Raw genomic sequence first — 15,413 nt, 5'->3', positions numbered from 1 at the left:
GTGCGACCTCCCTCTTCACGGAGAAGGTGCCCACAGCGGGCCGTGCGACCTCACCCAGACACTAAGATGTGGAGCCCTAACCGTGCACAGAGCAGGTTCCCACCCCGAGGGTCGTGCACCCTTCCACCGCGCCTTCAACCCACACGACTCGAATTAAAGAGGAACATCAGACGTCATAGCATCACAGAGATGGGTATCATAGAGGGACATCACAGACAGTAGCATCACAGAGAAGGGTTCACAGAGGGACATGCTGGGTTACAACATAGAGACGAGCATCATAGAGGGACTTTATACATAATGCCATAGAGGAGGGTGTCATCAAGGGACATCATAGGTAATATCTGAGAGGGCCGTATTATAGAGGGACTTCACAGATCCTACCATGGGGGCGTGTCATAGAAGAACATCATTCATAACATCATAGAGAGGAGTATCATAGGGGGACGCTGTTTATAATACCATAGAAAAGTGTCATAGAGGGACATTATTAATAATACCATAGAGAGGGATTTCACAGAGGGACATTATTGATGGTATTATAGAGAGGAGCATCATAGAGGGATATCATTGATAATAGCAGAGAAAGGGTGTCATAAAGGGACATTATACATCATACAATAGAGAGGGGTGGCATAGAGGGACACCATACATAATGTCATGGAGAGGGGAATCAGAGGGAAATCGTAGATAATAGCATCATAGAGTGGGGTATCATAGAGGGCATCCTAGAAAATATCAGAGAGAGACAGACAGGAATCACAGAGGGGCATCATAGATAATAGCATCAGAGAGAGGGTATCATAGCGGGACATCACAGATAATGACGTGGAGAGGGGGATCATGGAGGGACAGTATAGATAACATACACAGGGCAGGACACTCCGCGGGCCGCGGGTCCTCCTCCGGAACGGAGCATGTCCCACCCCCTCTGGACGCGTGCCCTCACTCCGCACGGACCAGGTCACCCCCGTGAACCGCACGCCCTCACCACGCGGGAGCAGATCCCGCCCCGAGGGCCTCCTGCCCTCGCTCCGCGTGGAGCACTACCCCTCCGTGGGCCACAAGCCCTCACCCGGAAGGCGACAAGGTCTGGAGACCTCATCCCACACAGAGTAGGACACCCCTCGGCAGCCGGTCCTCTCCCCAAATGGAGCATGTCCCACCACAGCGGGACCCGCACGCTCAGTCCGCACGGAGCGAGTCCCCGCCGCGAGCCGCAGCCCGCACGTTTACACCGATGTCTGGAGCCCTCACCGCGCACAAAGCAGGTCCCCCGATGGTCGCCTGCCCTCACCCCGCATGGAGCGGGTTCCCACGCAGGCCGCACGCCTCACCCCGAGAAGATAGTTCTTGAGCCCGTCCCCCCACAGAGCAGGAACTCCCCGTGACCTGCGCCCACTCACCCCGCACTGAGCAGGTCCCCTTCGAGGGCCGCACACTCTTACCCTGCAGGACCATGTCCCGCCGCCCACCCCCCTCATCCCCGTGAACTCACCCCGCACGGAGCAGGACCCCCGCGGGCATCACAGCCTCACCCCGCACGAAGCCGGTAAACCTGGGCCTTCACCCAGCATGAGGTGTATCATAGAGAAGCATCATAGATAATATCATAGAGAGCTGAATCATAGAGGGGCATTAGAGATAATATCATAGAGAGCCAATCATAGACGGGCATGACACATAATATCATAGAGACAAGAATCATAGAGGAGCATTATAGATAAAATCGTAGAGGAATCATAGAGGAGCGTTAATAGATAGTATCATTGAGAGAGGAATCAGAGAGGGGCATTATAGATAATATCATAGAGACAAGAATCATAGAGGAGCGTTATAGATAATATAGAGAGAGGAATCATAGAGGGGCTTTATAGATAGTATCATACAGAGAGGAATCATAGCGGGGCATTATCAGATAATATCACAAGGAGCGGAATCACAGAGGGGCATTATAGATAATATGATAGAGAGAGGAATGGTGGAGTGGCATTCTACATACTATCATAGAGAGCGGAATCATAGAGGGGCATTATACATAATATCACAGAGAGTGGAATCATAGAGGGGCATTCCACATACTATCATAGAGAGAAGAATCACAGAGGAGCATTATTTGTAAAACCATACAGAGGATTCATAGAGGGGCATTACATATAATATCATCAAGAGAAGAATCATACAGGAGCATTACAGATAATATCATAGAGAGAGGATTCATACAGGAGCATTACACATAATATCATAGAGGAGCATTACACATAATTTCATAGAGAGAGGAATCATAGAGGAGCATTATTCGATAATATCATAGAGAGGGTATGAGAGTGGGGCATTATAGATAGTATCATAGAGAGCGGAATAATAGAGGGGCAATATAGATAATATCATGGAGAGAGGAATCATAGAGGGGCATTATAGATAATATGACAGAGAGCTGAATCATAGAGGGGCATTGTAGATAATGGCAGGAGTGGGAAGACTGGCTACCTCCACAGCCGGCGTAGAGATGTCCTGGAAACGGCCTTCATCTTCCTCTGTCGGCTAGGGGCACAGGTGTCCCCATATGGAGAAACCACCTGTGTTCAGCGGAGATGTGTGCCCTTGATGTGAGCTACACCATGACGTGAGGCTTTTGCTGTGCTTTAACAGGCATGGCTAGGAAGGAAGCAGTAACGACCTTTGGGTCAATTTGTTCAAAATGATGAGCTGTTCTTAGTTCTTCAGTTGTTTTTCCTGGGGTTTTGTCCACAGGGTTTGGTTTATATGTGTGTTTTATAAGTTTTGACTCCCTCCCCTCTATGCTGTCTATGATGGGCAGATCTTAATTTGTATGTTTTGCCTCTTCTTACACTTTGGGCTCTAAAGGAGAGCAGGTTCTGTGATTCAATCTAATTATTTCCATAGTCAAAACCTGGAAACAGCCCCAAGGTTCATCAGTAGGAGAATAAAGCAACAGACGGTGGTCTGTTTATACAGTGGAATGCTACTCGGGGGTAGGAAGGCATGGACTACGAGTCACACAGGAGTACATGTGCATCTCAGGAGCATCATGCTGAGTGACAGGCGGCTGACACACACGAGACCTGCTGCACAGCTCCATCTACGTGGGCTTCTAGAATGGGTCAAACAACGTGTGGTACGAAACATCAAGATAGTGTTTGTCTCTGGGGTGGGGGTTGATTAGCAATGGGCCTGGGGCACCTTCAGGGGTGATGTTAACATTCTGGATATGCTTGAACAACTAAACATTTTAGCAGAAGAGTATGTCCCTGTTCGTATCCAGTCATAAAATTATTGGCCCATGAACAGACCAGGAAGATGTGCAGCCCATTCTAATCGAAGGAAGAAGAAAAACAATACCATGCGCAGAGAGACTTTCAAATAAGAAAGATGCAGAGCATGAAAATTTTATTTACATATTCTGTTTGTCTAAAGTTTCCAGTCCTAGGACTGTAGAACGTATATTTGGAATTAGAGTCCTTTTTAAACTCTTACTGGCAAGAGCATTTTCTTCATAAGCAGATCCAAAGAATCCAAATATTAGCAAAGGTTAGATGTTGTCTTAGGCCATCTGGGCCACAGTCACAAAGTACCATAGACTGAGTGGCCCAAACAGCAGACATATGCTTCTCACAGTTCTGGAGGCTGGAAGTCTGAGGTCAGGGCACCACCACGGTTGCGTTCTGGTGAGGACTCTTCTGATTGCTGACTTCTCATTGCATCCTCACCCGTCACAAAGAGAGCAAACTAGCTCTCTGGCCTCTTAAGAAGGCACTGATCCCATCCATGAGGGCTGTGCCCTCAGGACCCAATCACCCTCCAAAGACCCCACCTCCACATACTATCACACCGGGGGGGGGGTCATTTCAACATGGGGATTGGGGGACACAAGCATTCAGTCCATAACAGATGTCAACTTCTTGGTATCCTGTTACACCTCTTTACTCTGTGTAACGGATACTAAGAAAAAGAATTACGCAAATACTCAAGCACTATGTATGCATTGAGGCCTGGACAGACTGCACTTCGGTAATTCTCCATCAGGAGGAGCGAAACCGAGTGTGGCAGCCACCTCCAAAGTTAGCCTCTCCCTTTTATTGTAAAGACAAGGAAGTTTTACAAGAAAATTCAGTTGATTTAACCATTACAAAAACAAGGATATCAGAAGAATTATGGCTAACGAATGGAAAACTAGTAACATCATTGAAATAAGCAAAGTGACATTCCATAATGCAATTTACAAAAGGTTAAGTCAATCTGCCAACAAAAGCTTGATCTTAGCAAACACTGTTTTTCCCTACAGCAATTTCCCCAGCATTTTTACATATCAATCAAGTAATTGTCTGTCCTTGAGCCAGCAACCTTGCTGTGTTACAGTTCTATATCTTACAACAGAGACTTTAGCCTGGGGAAAGTTTCCTGTCTTTTGCAAGGTTAACATTTCTATATGTTATCCCAAAAGGTTAGGCTAAATCTGAGACTAAAGGCTTTGGAGGCCCTGTGAAATACATTTGCTTTATAGTATACTCAACAGTATCCTGTGTATAAGAAAAGTATTTTTCTTCAGCAACATCTTTCTAAATTTAAGTGAAAAAGAACCCAAAATGATATCTAAGAAGTAGAAGGTGGTATAGATGTCAATGTGTAAGACAGCCATGACTACAGGGAAGAAGGAAAGGGACACGCCTCATGGAACTTCCAGTCTGTATATTCACCTTGAAGTGGCAAAATATTAATTCTAAGTAGGCTGTGGAACACATGTATTATGATCCTCAGAACAACTACAGACAACTCAACAGATAGAGTGGTTTATAGAATGTCTTCTCTACATGTGGTTTTAATAGTTTTCCTTTTAGTCCCAGTAATAAAGTTCGTTGGGTGTGCTTTGCACTCAAATCTTTGCACAATCTCTGCTCATTTGCTTAGGAGAAATTCCTTGCCATGGGAGCACCGGAGGCAAAGTGGAGTTTTGACTTCTGCACTGGCTTGCTGACATCATTGGCCTTTTTAGCCATCTCATTTCTTATTACAGAAGCCCCATCTGAAGCTATGCCCAATCACCATTTCACCATGTGTACTAGGTCCCAACAAGCCCATGACTCAACTGGGAGGTCATTTCCCATGAATTAAACATGTCTTTCCTAATGTGTTCATTGTCGATGGCCTTTCACAATTACATCTCACCCAGGTCAGTGCCACCTCTGCTGACACCTGCATTCATACACTGCCATTGCTTTAAAACATGTCATTACCTCCCTGTGATATGAATTAAATACAATGTGGGAGGGACAAGAGAGACTTGAGATGGGCTCTGATGGTCCACTGGTAAACATACTCTGCCCCCCAAGGCTAACAGAGAGAAAAAGAAGACACATGACCAAGAAAAGACACCGAAGACGGTGCTGTGGCCCAGTGAAGATCGGGCACTGCCATGGTGGCCGTGCCTAGCAACTGGGAATTTAGAAGGCGGGAACAGTGGCTGGTGGAATGCGGTGGCAAGTGGAAGTCCGAGGCAAGGGCCTCAGAATCGAGACCGGCCCACAGTGTGGCTCAGAAGCCAGTGACAAGGGGCTGAGACGGACGTCTGAGAGGAGCTGTGTCCACCCCAGCCCCGCCACCCAGCGAGCTGGCTGGCTTCCCTGTGACTCGTGGCTCACTTGGAGACCGCATCACTGGTTAGTGGAGCCTTAGTCCTTCTTTGCTGTGTAATTTTAAATTGGGGTAAAGCGTACATGACAAAGTTTACCATTTGAACCATTTTGAATGTACAGTTCAATGGCATTGAGGACATTGACATTGTGTGCCACCATCACCACAACCCACCTCCAGAACTTGTTCATCTTCCCCAACTGGAACTGTCCCCATTACACACTGTCGACCTTGACTCTGTCCTCACTCCCCTGCTAGCAGACCCTGATACCCCTAACTCTACTTCCTGTCTCTGAGTTTGACTCCTCTACGTACTTCCCAGAAGTGGTATCATACACTGTTTGTCCTGTGTGCCTGGCTTATGTCACTTAGCATGATGGCCTTGAGGGTCATCCATGTTGTAGCGTGTGTCAGAATTTCCCTCCTTCCTTATTAAGCCTGTAAGTAGGGGTGACATTCCACTGTCTGGATACACCACGTTTCACTTATGACTCATCCACGGACGGACACTTGGTCCCACCTCTTGGCTGCTGTGAATAGTGCCGCCATGTACATGGGCGTGTGAATATATTTTTGAGTTCCTGCTTTCACTTCTTTTGGGCATAGACCCAGAAGTGGAATTTCTGGATCATATGGGAATTCTATGTCTAATTTTTTCAGAAATATTTTCCACAGCGGCTGCACCGTTTTTTACATTTCTGCCAGCAATGAACAAGGGTTCCAGTTTCTTCATGTGCTCAGCAGTACTTGTTATTTTCTGGTTTTGTTGTTTTTTGAATGATCCTAATGGATGTGAAGTGATAGCACATTGTGTTCAAGATATTTTAAGGCAGGTAGAGTTAAAAGAGAACAGAGAAAATGTCAACACAGATACTGAGGATAAAAATATGTATGCAACAATTAATAATACACTTAGAACTACACTTGTAAAAAAATAGCTCTCTGATTTCCATCTGTTTGATTTTTCATTCTACAAATATTGAACAGCTTCTCTGACAGCCTTTTCTTTCCTAGCCCCGTCCCCACCTCCACAGTGGAGGGCATCCTTTGATCCAACAGAGGCCGCCTGAGATAAGGAAGAAGTTCTCTCACCAGTGCCCAACCCAGCCCCCCTTCCCAGAGGTAAGAACTTTTACCATTTCCTGCACCCACTCTCTATCATAAGCAAACGTGTTTTATATATGTTTTATATGTTGTATAATAAATAGATGCACATATTTTTATAATTTTATGTTTATCTTCTAATACATATATAAACATGTATTATACAAAATATATAGTTAACTTTTACAGAAATGGACCTTCCTATACAAACTCTTCTGCAACTGAAGTTTTTACTTAGCAAAGTATTTTGAACAGTTTTCTTTGCCAGGACACCTCCTCTTGCTCTGTCTCTCTCAGTCTGTATGTCTGTCTCTGTGTCTCTCTTTCTTTAATGGAAACCATGTGTGTGTGTGGTACATAAATAGTGCCCAATGGCATACTGTGAACAGGGCATTGCCCTCCCATCGCAGACCCCAGTCCCAGAAATACCTTCAGTGGTTCCAGGTGCTGTCCTTCCAGAACGTTCCATGCATATTCACATGTATGGTAAGAAGACATGTGTATCCTTTCATATTTACACAAATTATAAAATACACATTGTTCTGTATCATTTACCCTTGGTAATGGATCTTTCTTCCTCAATGCATGCGTGTGCATGTACACACAGACACACACATACTGACACACCTATGTATATGTGTGTAAATATGGGTGGGAGGTGCCTTCACTGGTTTTCCAGTCCCACTGTTGCAACTGCAGGCGATTCTCTGCCCCGCAGCTCTGGGAAGGAGGAGTTCCTTCATCTCTCTTGTGCATGGACCTCTCTGAGTTGAGGACAAAGTGACTTCTCTAATGTGGCTTCGCCAGCACCAATGAATCCCTCACCTTTAGAGACAGAGTCTGCACTCCCCATCTCTGGCCCATCCCTTGGACGTCAGAGGGAGCCCACAACTTTAACTCATTCATTAATTGTCGTTCCCTTGCAAACAGCGTTCTCACAAATGCACTGTACTGGAGACTGGTGGGCTCAGTTGCCCAGTGTCCCTGGGTGGCAGAGTCTGTGCCAGCAGAGGCTGCATCGTGCCATCTCTTCCACTCACTGAATTCCTCTCTAACAACAGATGCAATTACCTTGCACATTTAAATGCTTCCTGCCAGCCCACACGTTCCAGCAGCCTGCCCCCAACTGGCAGTTCCTGAAGTCACCTCAAAAGGAATTCTCAAAGTCGGTTAAAGTCACTCAGCCCCACTCTCACACTCCTACCAAGGTGCCAGTTCAACTGTCCCTTCAGAGTGATGTATTCAGGATTATCTGGCTGTAAATAAAGGTGGCATCTGCCAGGAAGGTTCTGGCCCTGGTAGGGCTTTCTGATTTCAGCCTGGAGCGAGCCTTCCTGGCTCCTGCACGGGATGCCCCGAGTGCTGCTGTGACGTCCGCCCTGCCTCACGGGCATTGGCCCTGTGCCTCCACTGCACCTGTCCCATCCAGGTTCCCACCTCGCCGTTCAGAGGTCAGAAGGATCTTCCTTGAGGGGATGGGGGTCTGTGAACTATTCCTCTGGACCCTGCCCAGAGAGTGTTTTGCACATATTAGATGCTCCACAAATGTCTTCCCTCTGTACATACCTTCTCTTCGTAGAAGTACACCAGTCACATTGATTGGGGCTCACCTTAATGACCTCACTTTAATTTGATTACCTCTGTAAAAACCCTAGTTCCTGATAAGGTCTCGGGAGAAATGTACACAGGAAGGAGGGAAATGTGATGGGAAGAGACTTGCCACATTCTGTCCCCAGAGAAGCAGGTGGGAAAAGGGGAGCATCTGTACCTTACCAGGAAGGTGGCACAGAAGCATTGGGGGTCAGGAAGCATTTCTACGTGGCCAGAGGAAATCGGAAGCCATCACCACAACTAGAAAGTTCCATCTGTTTGCTCATTCGCTCACATGTGTCTCCTGTGGCCAAGCAGTGCTGGAAGGGCCATGGCATAGTGGTAAACAAGACAGGTAAGGTGAGGAAGACTAGCAACAATGAAGGAAGGAAGGAAGGAAGGAAGGAAGGAAGGAAGGAAACAAGTAAGACATTGCAGATGGTGACAAAGCAAAGCCAGGAGGGAGCGGGGAGTGATGGCCTGGGAGGTGCCATTTTTGGAATATTGGTGAGGAAGGGCCCACTGTGAAGACGATGCTAGGGCAAAGGCTGAAAGTGGCGAGATGAGGAAGGGAGCTGTGGAGTTTGGTCTGGATGTAATCTGCAGTATGTATTGTGTGACCAAGAAGAGATGTCAGGTGGCAATTAATCTTCCTAATGTGCAATTCGTCAAAGTACGGCATTTGGTTTATACGGCAACTGGAATCCCAAGAAACTAACAAGAGTCAACCCTTCTGAACAGTTCAATTCTCAGTGTGCTGACAAAATTCAATTTAGTCCTAGTGTTCTTCAATAAAAGGGACCAGCGTTCTTTGAAGAAATGGTTGATTCCTTGTGGTACCAGCAAGTAAGGAAATGCTCAAAAAAGAATGCAGCCATGTGGAAGGGACACTGGACCCCACGGGGAAGAAGCTCCCAATGGCCAAAGCTGAAACAATTCAAGCAACAAAATAAATAACTGGAGTGTTGAATTTTATTTGGTTATTTGTTATTTTTGGTGGTTGGCTGGTATGGGATCTGTACCCTTGACTTTGGTATTATCGACACCATGTTCTAACCGATTGAGCTTCCAGCCAACCATAATACTAACCCATAGAAGAAAATAAATAGCCACAGCCGAGTACATCCCAGTGTTTGAGAAACATGCATTTCCAGGTTTCATTGGCTTTGCAAGTCCAAGATTCCCAGGGGTTTATGGGAAGTTTTACCAGGATGCTCTACCAAGTAATTCCAAGTACTCAAGATGAAGGCAAATGTAGTTTGTGACAAAAACTGGCCAACCATTTCTTTTTGTTATCTTGTGCATCTGTTCCCTGATTAGGTGGTTGAATTAGGAGCTTTCATTAAAAACAAGCAAACAAAAAACCTTTCTCACATGCCAGTTGGTCTTATTGGATCTGGATTTTAATTGTTGTCTAAAGTAGATAGTCAATACTATAAACCTGCTGTATGGAAGTAAGAGTTTCTGAGTACCTAAACCTCTCACATCCCCCTCATAAGCTGCTGCCAGAAACAAGAATGAACCTTCTATCCTATGCCATGGTAATAACATCTCCCTATCAAATGAAGTTTTCCAAAATGCGTGAAAGTAGAAAGGAGAGTCTAAGGAACGTTACACATGCATTACCAGACTCAACAATTACCAACAATTATTAGTGATTTTAGCTTTCTCTCCACTTGCTTCCCCCTTTTAAATCTGTTTATTTCTCCTAAGTATTTTAAAGTAAACCCCAGACATCATGTTCCTTCATCTCCATGTACTTCAATATTACTCTCTAAAAATGGACATTTTCTTGCAAACCATATTAAACCTAAAATTTAACAATTATTCCTTGTTATCGTCAAATACTCAGAATTTTTAAATACCTCAAAAATAATTCTGTAGTTTTATTTGTTACACACAAGCCACTCTTTCTGCCTTGTAAGTCTTATTCTAACACACACACACACACACACACACACACACACACACACACACACACACACACACACACACACACACACACTCTCACACGGCACCCCCCCACCCCCAGCCTGTTTTGTTTGGTTTTTTGATGATTTGGATTTGCTGAAGAAAGAGGGTCAATTGTCCTGTCACTTAACTTGTTACCGCTAGAGGCTCAATTAGATCCCTGGTGACCTCTCTGAGGAAGACCGTTTCATAGGTGGTGCCCTGCACTGCAACCTGAACGCATCATAGCAGGTGGCACATGGTCCTTGTTCATTTTCATGATGTGAAGACTGATCAGTGGTGGATCCAGGAGGGGAAGTCTGATCCCTCTTGCAAATTTTCTCATCACACCTCCCCCTGTCTCTAACAGTTTCATCTATTGACTGTCCTTGTTTGGATGAATGATCACAGTAAGGATCGCAAGCGGTGACATTCTAACATGAACATTCTTGCCGGATTTATTAGCGGGGATGCTTTTGTAAAGACTTTTCCCTCATTAGCTGTGGTCATTTGCTTCGTCCAAAATTCAGGGCTGGCCGGTTAGCTCACTGGTTATAGTGCGGTGCTGGTAACACCAAAGTCAAGGCTTTGGATTCCTGTACCAGCCAGCCACCTAGAATAAATATTTGCTGAATAGAGGATGAAAAGATGGAGTGAAACTTAACTACACTATTTAAAAAATAAATTAAACAAATAAAATTTAGTGCCCACAAAATGTCAGGGTAAATACTTTATTTTTTCCCTCTAATTGGTTTCTTCAGTAGACAGGGAGAATGTCCTAGTTACCTTCAGTGTTGCCCAATGTATTTGTTTTTTGTTTTTTCTATTTCAGTTTTTTCTTTCTCTTTTTTGAGTATCAATAACTCTTGAGTCTGAACTCATGAGATTTTTTCTGTGTTTTTATCATGGACATTTTCAAATACATTCAAAAGTAGTCTCTATTTTCTCAGCTTCAGTAAGTATTAATATATGATTAGTCGTGTTTTATCCCTACCCTTACTACCTGCTCTGACTGCAGCCTTGGATTATTTTGTAGTAAGTCACTGGCAATATATTATTTTATCCATAAATACTCCATTATATATTTCTAAAAGATAAGGACCCCTCCTTTCTTTGACAAAACCACATTGCCAGTATCACACCAAAAACGTTAACAATAATTTCTTAATGTGCTCAAATACCCAATGTTCAAATTTCCCTAATTGTCTCATAAAGGTTTTAACAGTAACTTGAGGGTTTGTGTATGTTCGAAATGTTTTGTTCAGTTGCATTCATTACTCTTTTTTATGATCAAATTGTACCATCTTTGGCAGTGAAGCCATGGGACACATATGTCCATTGACTTGTCTCCATTGATATTTTCTAAGCGCAAAAAAAAAAAAAAATCTGTATTCAATACAATCATAACATTCTATTTGCCTCATGTAACCGCTCACTTTATCAACAAATTTTTTCTTTGAAAATGTGTTATGGAGAGAAATATTGAAATTAAAACATATTTATTTACTCTTATCTAATTCCCTTTTGTACCGGAGGTTCTTAAGCTTATGAAAATTCTCCCCAGAACAATGCCCATGCACATAAAATTATGCAAAAGTTCATAACCCTCTTGGAACCTATTCATGGATTTCATTTTCAAAATAACTGACAATTCCCCAAAGTTTTTTTTTTTTGTTTTGTTTTTATGGGCTAGAAACTCTCCCATCTCATAATCTTCAGGTTATTTTTTAAGCAAATTAACTTTACCGATTAAAAACATGCCTAGAATATTAATGAGCACAGATATATTGTGCTAAAGACCATTTTCTTAAACAGCCATGAGTGTCGGTTCCCATACTTAAAGTTTAAGGAAAAAAGTAATTCTCATAAAATCAAAGTCATTTTCCTTTCTTTCCAAAACATGACTAAAATGCAAGTTAATATTTGAAAGGGAAGGATGTTGCTGCAGAAACACTATCTCAGGAGCGCAGGAAATGCTAAATGCAGTGAGATCATGTAAGCATCTCACAGACGTGACTCCTGTGGTCTGCACGCTGCCAGTACGGGGCTTCCCGTTCATCTTTTTTGTTTTGCTCTTAAAAATACTCTATTTAAATAATTTTTCTAAGACTTGGTTGAAGTACAATGCACATACCATAAAATTCACCTTTGAATGTGTACAATTCGGTGCTTTTTAGTATATTCACAGAATAGTACAACCATCACCACTGCCTAATTGCAGGACATTTTCATCACCCCAGGAAGAACCCCCAGACCCATTAGCAGTCCCTATTAGTCTCTGAGGCTTTCTATTCTGTCCCTCAACAAGATTTCCCGGGTGTATCTTGTACGTGTCCGGGCAGAAGACCTTGAATCCAACCTGCTATTCCTTCAGTGAGCCCTGGACATGGGGATGGGATTTAGAAACCACAATCTGGGTACCGGTGGTACCTTTTCTCCTGAATTGTCACCATATCTCGATCTCTTTAGTGGATAAGACTAGGATATATGAATTTCTGAGATGAAAAAAAATCATTATGACTTTCAATTCATCCTTAACTTACCGGATTGTTGTTTAGCTGCAATTATATTCTGCATTTCTTTCTCACAGATTCAAAACCCAACAACACTGACATAATTACTTATTTGCTTCTATAATATAGAAAATTTTAAAAATATTACCAATATCATCATTAAGCATAATAGATAAAGTTTAAGGTTTCTTTGAAGCTCCATTTGTGCCCGAAATTGATTGTACTAGGCTTCTATAGTCAAAATGCTGCATTCTACAGTTATTTGGTATAAAAATTTTCTTTGTATGGTTATATCACCAACTTGATAAGCAATTAAGTTTATTCCTTTCAGGGAATAAACTTATTCCTATTTTTATGTATTTTTTTAATATATAAACTATATTATATATATATATAAAAGTTATATTATTTTAATAAAAAATTATTCCTATTTTTAGGGATTATTTTGTCTTTTTTATATAGTTTTCCTTTTGAATATGTAAAATATTTACATAATTTCAAAGTTAAATTTATATAATCAGGTTCATTCAGAAAAAACTCTAAATAAACTTCTGTTCCCATCCCCATTGTGTTCTGTCCAACTGTAGATAACATTTTAATTTTATATTTCAGTATTTTCAGTTGCACGTATAAGGGCATGTGTTCACATTTATTCCACCTCTTATAAAATGCTATCATAGTGTGTATATAGCTTAGCACTTTGCTTTTTTCACTGGGCAATACATTCTTGGAGATCATTCTATATGTAAACATCTTTCTTATTGTTTTTATGGCTGCAAAGCATTCTATTCTGTGGATGTGCTCTGATATATTCAATCAGTTATGTATGTATATATGTGTGTGTGTGTGTGTGTGTGTGTGTGTGCATATTATAACTTTGTGCATATGCATTTTTGCATTTTTGCCAGTATATCTTTGGGATTCCTAAGACTGCTGGATCAAACAGTCAATACACCTGTAATTTTAAAAAACATTTCTAAATCTTCCACTATAGGGGGTTTAGTGGATTGAATTATGTACCCACAAAACTCATTGAAGCTTGAATTGTGTCCCCCACATTTTATGTATTAATCCCTACTGTGGCTGTTAAGAGAGTGGGAAATCCTATTATGGTAATTGAAAGGTGGAGTCTTGAAGAGGTGATTGGATTGCAGGACTGTGCAGTAGTGGATGGATTAAAAATGGTGGTCAGGGGTGTGTTTCTGAGGGCTTTAAAAGAGGAGGAGAGTCTGTCTTTCTCTCTCTGCTCTCTCTGCTTCCACCATCTTGCAATGTGAGACCGCTGAGTCACTGTTGCCAGCACCAGATGCACTTTGGACTTCCTCACCTCAGAAACTATAAGCAAAAAATTTTGTTTTCTATATAAATCACCCAGTTCCATGTATTCTGTTATAAACAACACAAACGGACTAATACAGGGGGGATCCATTTTGCTCTCCCATGAGCCAGCTATGAAAATGTCTGCTTCCTCACAGCCCTGTCAAAGAATACATTGTAAAACACTGAATTTTTCTTGAATATGATTGGTGAGAAAGGCTATCTCTGTTATTTCAATGAACTTTTTTTTAGTGAGGCTGAGTACTCCTTCAAATGTTTGAGGGCTATTGTTTTTTTCTCAGTGTTGTCTGTCAGTTGTCTGTTGCTGTGAAACAGATTCCCGCAGCACTGAGTGGCCTCAAGCAATGCACATTTATTACCTGGCAGCTTCTGTGGATCAGGAGTGTGGGCACAGCTTAGCCGGGTCCTCTGCTTCACGGACTCTCACAAAGCTGCAATTAAAATGCCAGCTGGGCCTGTGGTCTCATCTGAAAACTCAGTGGGGAAGGATCCACTTCATTGCTCGCTTACACTGTTGTTGGTGGGATTCATTTCCTTAGTTCCTCACACGCTACTGGCCAGAGCCTTCAGTTCCTTACTGTATGGGCCTATGTCCATAGAACTTCTCACAACATGGCAGAGCAAGTAAGTGAGACAGCCAGGGACAGGCAGCAAGGGAGAGAGCAGTAACGAGAAGGAAGTCACGATGTTTGTATAATCGAACCACAGAAGTCACATCCCATGGCTTTTGCCATTTTCTATTCATAGAAGCAAGTCACTAGGTCCAGCACATGCTCTGTAGGAAGGGGTCAGGGGCATGACTACGAGTTAGGTGGGGATCTCTGGGACCATGTCACAAGCTGCCCACCACAGTATCAAATTATGTTTCTAGCCCCTTCCTCTGCTGACATGTTGGTATTCTTGATTTTTAGAAGCTCTTAATATGTTATGGAAATTTGCCCTTTGTGCTCTCAGTCACAAATATCTTTCTTAATTTATCATTAGTTTTTGTACTTTGCTTATGGTATTTTTGTTGTGCAAATGTATTGGTAATGTTTACATATTGTTAAATTTATTAATCTTCCTTTTATTGCTTTTGGTATTTGAGTCACAGTTTAGGTGTATTTCTCCCACTGATATGTTATAAAGGCCTTTGTTCATTTTTCCTGGCTCTTGAATGGGTCCATTCCTGCTGTATTCATTTGCAATTTGCCCTGATGTAGTGTATTGGGTCAAATTTTATTTTTCCAAATAACTCTCCTTTTGTACAATACCACTTAATTTTAA

This window comes from Cynocephalus volans, chromosome Y, assembly GCF_027409185.1.
Source record: "Cynocephalus volans isolate mCynVol1 chromosome Y, mCynVol1.pri, whole genome shotgun sequence".
Classification (NCBI taxonomy): domain Eukaryota; kingdom Metazoa; phylum Chordata; class Mammalia; order Dermoptera; family Cynocephalidae; genus Cynocephalus; species Cynocephalus volans.
This window is presented reverse-complemented; position numbering follows the sequence as displayed.